The sequence below is a fragment of the Embiotoca jacksoni genome, unplaced genomic scaffold, assembly GCF_022577435.1.
Source record: "Embiotoca jacksoni isolate LCO1_2020_lvr unplaced genomic scaffold, fEmbJac1.0.p SCAF_13, whole genome shotgun sequence".
NCBI classification, from domain to species: domain Eukaryota; kingdom Metazoa; phylum Chordata; class Actinopteri; family Embiotocidae; genus Embiotoca; species Embiotoca jacksoni.
In genome coordinates, this window is record NW_027185263.1 from 6,486,455 (window position 1) to 6,496,136 (window position 9,682).

The following is a 9,682-nucleotide window of genomic DNA, read 5'->3' on the forward strand; positions in this document are numbered from 1 at the left end:
CAAACGCTTCCCACAAAAACAAAAAAAACTAATTTAAAGCTACATTTAACAAAAGCTTCTGCCGGAATCCAACATGACCTGCGGTTGTGTGATTTTCCCTGTGAGACTGTCGGCCGGTTGTGGTTTTATTTTAGGCATGAAGGAGATCAATACTGTACACGTTATACGGAAACGTTTGTGGGCCTTATAAATATTCTCTTTGATGATGAGAGGTGATTAATGGAAGACTATAATTTAGGGAAGATAAAGAAGGTAAATTGTTAACCCTAATATAGTTTTCAAATTATGCTTTTCTCTAAACTGTGTCACATTTTTCTTGACGTTTTTATCCGGATATATTTCAATTTAGCCGTCGTTAAAAAGATATTTAAAAAAAAAACCCATCAAACTCTAAGAATGAAAACGAATAAAGTCCAGTTTCTCTGTGCTGAATGAAGCCATTTCTGACGTAAATGTAAGGTTAAACACGAGTTGAATAAAGCAATGTGAATAATTGATCTTTGTAATGCCAGTATTGATATCATAACCTCCTACGTGGTAAGTTGAGCTGCAGGCTCGTGAGCGTTTGCAAGCAGCATGTGGCGACCGAGGGCACTTCAATAATTCAGCAGCAGCTGAAAGGTATATTGCATTTTCTCATGCAATAACTGGAGGTGTGTTGGGGCCCAATGTGTGCATTATCTGCATAAAAAGCCGTTTTGAATCAAACTGCAGATAGTGTACTGTTCAACACATGGTGGAGCAGTCTGAAATACAGAGTTAAAACCTTAGACTGGTGTTTGAGACAAAAACAAAATTAAAGAGGTTTTTTTTTTTTTTTTAAATGAGTGAGAAAGAGAGAGAAAGAGAGGAGGGTGTAAGAGAAACAGAGACAGTGTGTTTACTTGAGATGTCTTCATGCAGGGAAGACCATTTTTGACAGAATGAGGATGAAAGATATGTTTAATTGCTGAAGAATGCACGCGCGCGCGCACACACACACACACACACACACACACACACACACACACACACACACACACACACACACACACACAGAGCACAGGGCTGTCATCCATGGGAGCAGACTGGGGGAATGTGAGGGGAGCAGCAGGAGCCAAAGACACCCCGAACTTAATAATTCATCCGATGCCAGTAGCAACAAATGAGAATGTGACCAGAGGGAAGGAAGAGAGCTTCCACTGCGCTCTCTATTAGTCACCTTCTATTATCATCAGAAGCCAAACCAGCGCAGGACCAACCTATACTGCTTGTCCCTATGCACATACAGTACCTGTGTGCGCCCCGAGCAGGTCTGCACGCAGTGAGATTGTGTTACTCTCTAGAAACTTGAAGCCAAAGTGATGGATGTCTTTTACAGGTAGAGCAGGAGATGCTGTCCATCTGCTGTTCCCCTCTCTGTCCTCTACACTTTGCTGTGAGAATCCGCATTATTTGTGTTTCTATTCAAGTTATGGCGAACAGAAAAGCAACAACTCCTGAGAAACTGAAAATAACAGAGTACTGTAATAATTCTGAGGTGCTTTAATTTGACACTATTAAAATTGAAACAGAAGGGCGACGCACCCAGTTTGCACTTGTTTCTTAACAGATTAAGACTTTAAAAACCTCTAATGAGCATGTAGAACACAATGTATTGTTATAAGGAAAATGTAACTACACAACAGTATATAGCAGCTCCACCTAGGCCAGTTAAAGCCACATCAGTAACGATTAATCAATAATTTACTACATGTAGCAATATAACTTTTACAAGTTATTTTGCCTGCATTATGGTGCACAAGTTCTCTGCACTTTAGAGGTTTAGACTCTTCTCTACCATACAATATCATTAGGGATGCATCTGAGAGTTTAAGAACTGTCTTTAGCAAAAAGAACAAGGAGTCCTGCAACAGATGGAAGAGCCCCGAACTTAACATCTGAGATCACACGAAGAGACAGAGCTGCAACACAACCTAAAACCAGATGAACTGTGGCAAGTTCTCCAAGATGACTGGAACAACTGCCAATTACTTTGAAATGTCGGAGCTTGGTATTGTGACCAACCTTTGTCTTTTTTCTTTTTTTTTCTGATTCATGCACAAAACAGAACATTTATTCAATAACTATTCCGATAGGAAATTAATTCCAGCATCTTAACTATGTGGGCATCTTGCGTTTCTCTACGTGAAATCACTGCAGACGGACTATTTCAGGGTTTTGGGCTGCTGGTCAGAGAGTTTGAGGACATCACCTTGGTCTATAAGATGAGCCTGTTAGTGCCAATTTTTCACTCTTTTCTAAAATTTGACACAGTAAATGACTAAATCAGTTAAATCATTAAAAAAGACAAAATGAAGAGTCACAACTAAAACAACCTTTCTTATAGTATTTTTAAACGATTATAATGATTTGTACATTTAAAGCAAAACCTTGTCCGACGGTGATTTTTGCTCACATTTTATTTATCAAATCAATCAAATCAGTGATAACACTTAAAAAAAAACACACATATATGCTCTGATTTAGCAATAACATTATTATGCACAAAATGATACATCTAATATTGTATGAGCTGTGCAGAAAGAGCGAGGGAACGTCTGAGAAGGAGAAACATTTAGAGTCTCACTGTGCTTGAGGTCAAACTGCCTGCAAACTAACACACTGTGCATTATGCTGAGACTATTGAGAAGTGCACACACACATGAAGAGATGTAGCATCCATCCACCATATCAGATAAAAGAGGCAAATTTAAATAGTGTTCCAATTTCCTCACTGAGCTCCGCTGAAGTGTAAATTTATGTTCTGATTCCAAAAATACAAAATAAGAGCATGGAATTGAAAGGACAACAGAAGAGTGTATATTAGAGACACTCACAGAAACTCATTTACATGCACTTTCTTAATTCATTCAGCGGTCTGAACAGTATTATACACCCCATTCATTATTCAAGTCTTCTCCATTATAAAAGTGCCCAGAGAAATAAGACTAACCCAGCCAGAAATAACTCACTGTGGCGTGATTTCTTTCTCCTTCTACAAAGCACTTAGCTGGTCAGGTGCAGGTCTGCACACAAACTCAGATTAGACTATATGAACATATAATCACCATACAGTCTGCTGAACATAATAATCCTCTCCAAGAAAATGCGGCTGTGGTGTAGCGAGACAGAGGGAAGGCAGACAAAGGGAAGAGAGAGAAAGAATTGTTTAATGGAGAGGCAAGAGTAGAACAACAGAAGAAGAAAGAAGAGTGATGACAGTCAGAAAGAGAAGATGAAAGACAAAGGAAAAAGAGGAGACACAGGATAACGTGACAGGAAGTGCTAGAGTAAAGAAAGAAGAAAATAAAATAAGAAGGGGGGGGAAAGATTTAAGGAAGAAAATGAAGGGAGAAAGCAAGAAAATATGAACGCGAGGAAGGAAAGATAGGTAGACGGTGACTTAAAGAAATAACGTGTGACAGTAAAGTGGGAAAGAATAACAAAGAAAAAGAAAACAGAGGATAAGACGAGTTAAAAGAAAGAAAGAAAGAAAGAAAGAAAGAAAGAAAGAAAGAAAGAAAGAAAGAAAGAAAGAAAGAAAGAAAAAGAAAGAAAGAAAAAGAAAGAAAGAAAGAAAGGCAGAATCTCAGACGTCTGACAAGTCTGTTATCCTGACTGACTGTCTGGATTTAGTTTTTTTCATTTCCAAGTTGATCATGTCAAGGTGAGTGCGTCCCTGCCAGCTCGGACAGTCTGACACTAAACCCCTGTGACAGCAGGAGCACCCGGAGGACCGACTGCCGAGAGGACGGGAGGCACGAAGATGCTCCACCATCCTGCAGTGGAGACACCGTCTAATCAAAAGCCTTGTCCATTTAGATTCTGAAGGCTAATTTAATTAGGCTAATTACTCAATTGCGTCCTCCGTGTTCCACATCTCTGCTCCATCACAAAGCTCAGAAAGTACTTTGATATACAAAACGTCTGATGGAAACTGCACATGTAAGCAAAAGAAACCGAATTATCTTGTAAAACGCACAGTCTCTAACTTGAAAATCAAGCAGGAAGCTGTTTATGACCTGGAGTCATGAGAAAGATTTACAAATTCTTAAAGTAGAGAAAGCCACGAAAACAACAAACACATACTTTGCAATATAGCTACCAATTAAGACTCTGCGGACACCAGATCTTAAAATCTGTGTTTCCATTTTGTTAATATTAAACCAAGATGAACAACTGGCCCTTCATGAATAATAATCCGGTTGCCAGCAAAGTAGGCTGCATATGCTTGAAAAACCAGACTGCTGGCAGGAAACACATGTATCGACACTCCTGTGTGCATTCTGTATTTCTGATCGTCTTGAGGGTGAAAAACATGTAAACAGGGAAGTGAGATAGCAGCTCAGTGCTGACATGCTCCGTCACCACTGATCCTGTCTGCTGATGGAGGGCACATGGGAAAATAACAATGGCTGTGCCACTGTCTTCTCTTCTCTCTCCCTCCACGGAGCCGTGCCTTTGAAGATAGACATGAAAACGGAGCCAGGCCACAGTGGGGCCCCCGAAGGAGGTCCCCTGGCAGATGCAGACACCCGCCCTCACCCCCCCCCCCCCTCCCGCCTGCTCCCACCGGCCCCAGGCCCCGAAGACAGGCCCGAGGCTAATCGACCAGGAACACAATAAAGAAGCAGCAGAGGCAGCCGGTGCTGAGCGTGCACGCCTCTGTGTGTGTGCACTTCAAATGGAAGAACGTAACGCGACCATATTTATCAAGCCGCTCTGAGGACGAGTAAATGATCCAGAATCAGCTGGGCCTTTTACACACTTAAAGAGATTTATGTCTACATGAGTCCGGTCAATGAACGCAGATTAGAAACTCCTGTTGTGAGACGTTTGACACAGACAGTATTCCACGAAAGACCCCATCAGATTAGGTGGAAAAACGAAGCTGTTGTGATATGTTTGACTAACAGGTCAGGGTGTACGAGTGCCATGAGGTTAATCGAGCTTACTGCATACAAGCAAGCATTCCCTCATGGAGTTTTAATTTGGAGCCACTATTATGCTCTCGGTAATCTAAACCAATAGTACTCAAACAGGCCCAAAACTAATCTCACTTTATCTTTTGTTTAAGGCCACATGATGGCAGTCATATAGATTCACATAAATTGCTGATTTTGATGTTTTTGAGACTGAAAGTGATCATGATTTTTGTGTATAAATATAAAATAGTTTTTTTTTTTTAGATTTTGTAGAAACACACCACCCTAAAACTAACAAGGTGGGTGTACTGTAAAAAAAAAAAATCATGGCGTAAATAGATACATAATTCAGACGAAGGATTTTACAAATAATAATCACACTGCTGAAACAGTAGATGAGTCAGGGTTTCCCAAAAATGTTTTGAATTATATGATAGATAAAACTGATTCTAGAAATATCTATAAAATGGTCATATCATTAAAATGAAGACATTTTTACATAAAATGTCAAAATTCTAAACAAATTTTCTAAACAAAAATAAAATATTCAACTATATTGTCATGGCTTTGACAGGAATTCACAAAGAGCTGCAGTTAGCCACATAGACTCTATTCTATGTGAGAAATATAAAGCTTTTTTTTAATTTAGATTCAGTGCCGCAATCATAATAATCACAATTCTTGAAAGGAACTATTTAATCCTCAGGCAGGCAGCTATTTCTTTTCCTAACAGGGATTTAAACCTTTACCTGCAGGTCCAGGTGCATCCTATATATATAATTATATGTCACAAATAGGTATCTGCAGTGGTAGAATATATCTAAATACCTTTATTTATTCCCATATATTTGTACTTTTTAATCCCAAATATGCATTTCGCTTATAAAATTACCCAACAGTACAAACAACTGTTAAAACTAGCTTCCTTTCGACCTGCTACAATATTAAATATGCCATAATTTGCCACATTTTGCTGGTAATACTTGTCTGTTTGGCTTCATTAACCTGTTCAAAGGCTCTGGACACTTCTTCCACCACCGTTTGTGTTTATGGTCCACAAGAGAATGATTAGTTTGGTGACCCGCTGAGCATATAGAGGATTATCTTCTCTTTACTGAATCGATCCGAGAGTTTATTTGTCCTTTGACGTCCTTGAGGGGGAAAAAAACACAGGAGAGAAGGTTCAACAAAGTATCGGGAATATTCCAACAGTGCTATAAAAAGCACTGTTGAAAAGAAGAGTGATTCTCTCTTTATTAAGTAATGAGGGAGCCACGGTTCAGTAGCGCACATACACACAGCCGAGCGCCACACAGAGACCCAGCCACCACCAAGAGTAAGCCTCCTCATAGCTCTCACATTGCATCAAGTCACTGAGTGACGGGTACATTGTCCAAGGCAAGGGGGAAAAGAGTGGTGAAACGTGTTTCTCTCAGAGAGGGAACTGGCTCACCACAGCCAGCCAGAGCATCTTACACAAATGTATTTCTGGGGCGCCCCGATTAGCTGAGTGCACTCCACGAAAACAGGGTTCTTCAGAAGTTCTTTGTGGGCTGAATGATTTACAGAAGCGTTCATTTTTGAGCAATCCTTTGGAACTTCTAAACGTTTCTGCATTGCATTTTAAGATCCATCAGCGGTTCTGCACACATACACATACTTTATGTGACGGTTGACCTGGTTGAAAAGTAAGTAATCAACTGTATGCCCTAAATTGGAAGTATAATGTAATGTTTTCCAGTTTTCATTTCATTTTCATGGTTTATCTATTTTGAATCGGGGAGGGACTGTTTAAAGTGTTGTTGCCATTTTGAATGAGATAAAGGTTACAAATGAAATGTATACTTAAAAAAATGTCATTATTTGCCAAAGATGTTAGTCTTTACTCATCAAACATACAATCATCAAATTCTTCAATTAAGTTTTAACCAGCTAATTGGGGGCAAATCAGAGTACATCCCATCATTGCATCATGATAAACAACACAACAAAACAGTGAGACAAGAAATTTGTAGCCATTTCAATCCACCAAACACAAGTTTGGAATAAAATCGAGATTTTGAAAGATGTTCAGCTCTCACTGAAGGGTGAACATTACGAGGTCTAATCTTCCTCGAGTCAGCTGTTTTAATATTGTTTGTTGTCACAGTTTGATACTTACAATAATTCAAATAGGATTCAACTGTGTACCGTCCTCCTTCTGATAGTTAAACCAGATGTGTGGGAGAACACAGGTTTCATCTAATGCCATTAAAGGCCAGACGAACCCACTAGGGGGCTCACTGACCCATGTTTCTCTCACTGTGCTTTCTCTGTGTATCAACATGCCTACCATGCATTGTGTCTCCTATAAAACACCATACAGTTTAATTTGATCAGTACTTGACTATAATTTCACCTAGAATTATGCACGAGTAATATCAATTACAATATTAAAGGTGTTTAAACAGAACTTTTTAAAACATGGGGCCTGTACAAAGTCAGGTAATAATCAGTCAAATATAACAAAACACTGGCACACAGTGAATGTGAGGCATTTATAGTCCCAGGGCCACTGCTGGCTTCGCATTGTAGGTAATGCTACCATGTTCTGAGACATACGTTAAAACCGACTGACTCCGACAATCTTAAATTGATGCAAGACGCACACATGAATAGATATAAGAAACTTATCCGAGAAGCTGTGTTTTCCTGAATACTAAGAAGCATTTTGTCTTTAATCTTGCCAACTGACGAGAAACTGTTATGTGGTTTGAGAGTAGAAGAGTGATAACAGTGTAACCAAAAGATAATCTTTTGTGAATAAAACGCTCCTTAAACCCGCCGACCTACTCTTATTTACACGATTTTATATGCATCAAAGAAGTCATGGCTTATGACCTCCAATATCAGAAAAATTATATTTAGATAACACCATGTAATACAATGTTTGTAGTGACTAATTACAGCTGATAGACTAATTCAAAATACCTTGGTTTAATGCATCTTCCCATGAACAGATATCCAGTTAAAACTGAAACTATCAAGAGACATTTTAGAATATAGGATCAATGCTGTAAATACAGACCTAAAAAACGTGGGGTCAATCATCTCTACTCGACACACTAAAAATTAAACAATTAAATTTAGGACTAGGTTCAACTATTGTTCCGCTGTATTCATAATCTGCAGTTATAATTGTGATAAAACAACAACTGAAACCAACTAAGTAGTTTGAAAGTCTTGGATGACCAAAGATCAATTCTCAAAACTACAAGACCATTATAAATTAATAGGATGGATAAAAATGTCCATCTGTTGTTGCTGATTAACATAAAGCACAAAACATTTCCATATAAACTCAATTCATGGGCAATAAGATTTATTGTTGTGCATGAGAGAATTACAATACATGATAGAAAAACACTCTTAACTTATTAACTTATGTTAAATAAAATTTAAAAAAAATAAATAAGCAGATGAAGATGTAACCAACAGATCTGGGTCACAAAAACGTCAAGTTGCTAAAGTGACTGCTGTGCTGTTGAAAAACAGCCAACCGGACATGTAAATGTACTGAAGATAACTCAAACCAATTCAATCTCTGTAACCGTACTGTATATAGATGCTACAACATAATCCACAACACAACAGGAAAAAAAAATTCAACTTAAACTATATAGTGAAATAAATTATACCATGAATCAATCTGGAATCGTATTGCCAATAAAATGCTCTTTTTCATTATGAATTTAAACTTTTTAGAAAATATAAATATCCAATGTTCAAATTATCACAAGTTATGAATCATGAAAAACATTTGACCAGAGACCTTATCAAATGTCAGACAGGTGCACAGATTTGGGAGGTATTTAGGAGTTGTGGCTTTTGGGTCCCCTGAAGTTTCTCTGCTTAATACAACTAGTGAGGTTGTTCAGCAAATACAGTATTGGCCTGCTGATGCCAGTCTTCGTCACCTCCTTGAGCATCTCTGTACAGTTCATCTGAAAGACAAGAAATCAAGAGGGCTCAGTGCACTAGTCCTCATTAATGTTCTTCATCTGTCACTTCACATTGCAGCTACGTTAGTGCATTGTCCTCTAAATTCAGAAAATAGATTTGACCTTCCCATTTCAATGTCAAAAGGAGTTCTTACATTTGTGATTTTGATGTATGTACTCAGGTTTTCCAAAAGCTCCTTCCCGTGCTTGCTTTTATTAAATTCCTGATGGTCATGCAGGATCTGATGGACTTTGCAGAAGATCACATCCTGTATACAAGAAAAAAACATATCTTCAAAAAAAAAAACACCGGGCACACGCATACTTGTCAAATTATGCAAAGTGACGATTGACATTTTGTCTTCTTAAGTTACAGGATCACAGAGAACAGCATGGAAGACCTGAAACTCTTCTCACCTCACATCCAGCATCGACCAGATGCTTCACATCCTCCACAAACGGACGCTGACACGCAAAAAGAAAAAAAAAGATGGATCACTTATTACAGGCAGCTTCTTCCCACATTAAAATTAGAATAATGGGCCAATAAACTGTTGCAAAAACAACTTACTAACAAGCAAGAAAATTGTTTAGCTCATCACATGAGCTCTTACCTTCGTGAAAGAGCCATTGTATTTTCTCGACAGTTCGATGATGCGGTCGAGGTTGTCATGTCGGACAGGACTGGCAAAAGCTGGACTGACCAGCAGAGCCGCAGCAGACACCAGAAGAAGCATCGTCATCTCCATACTTTTT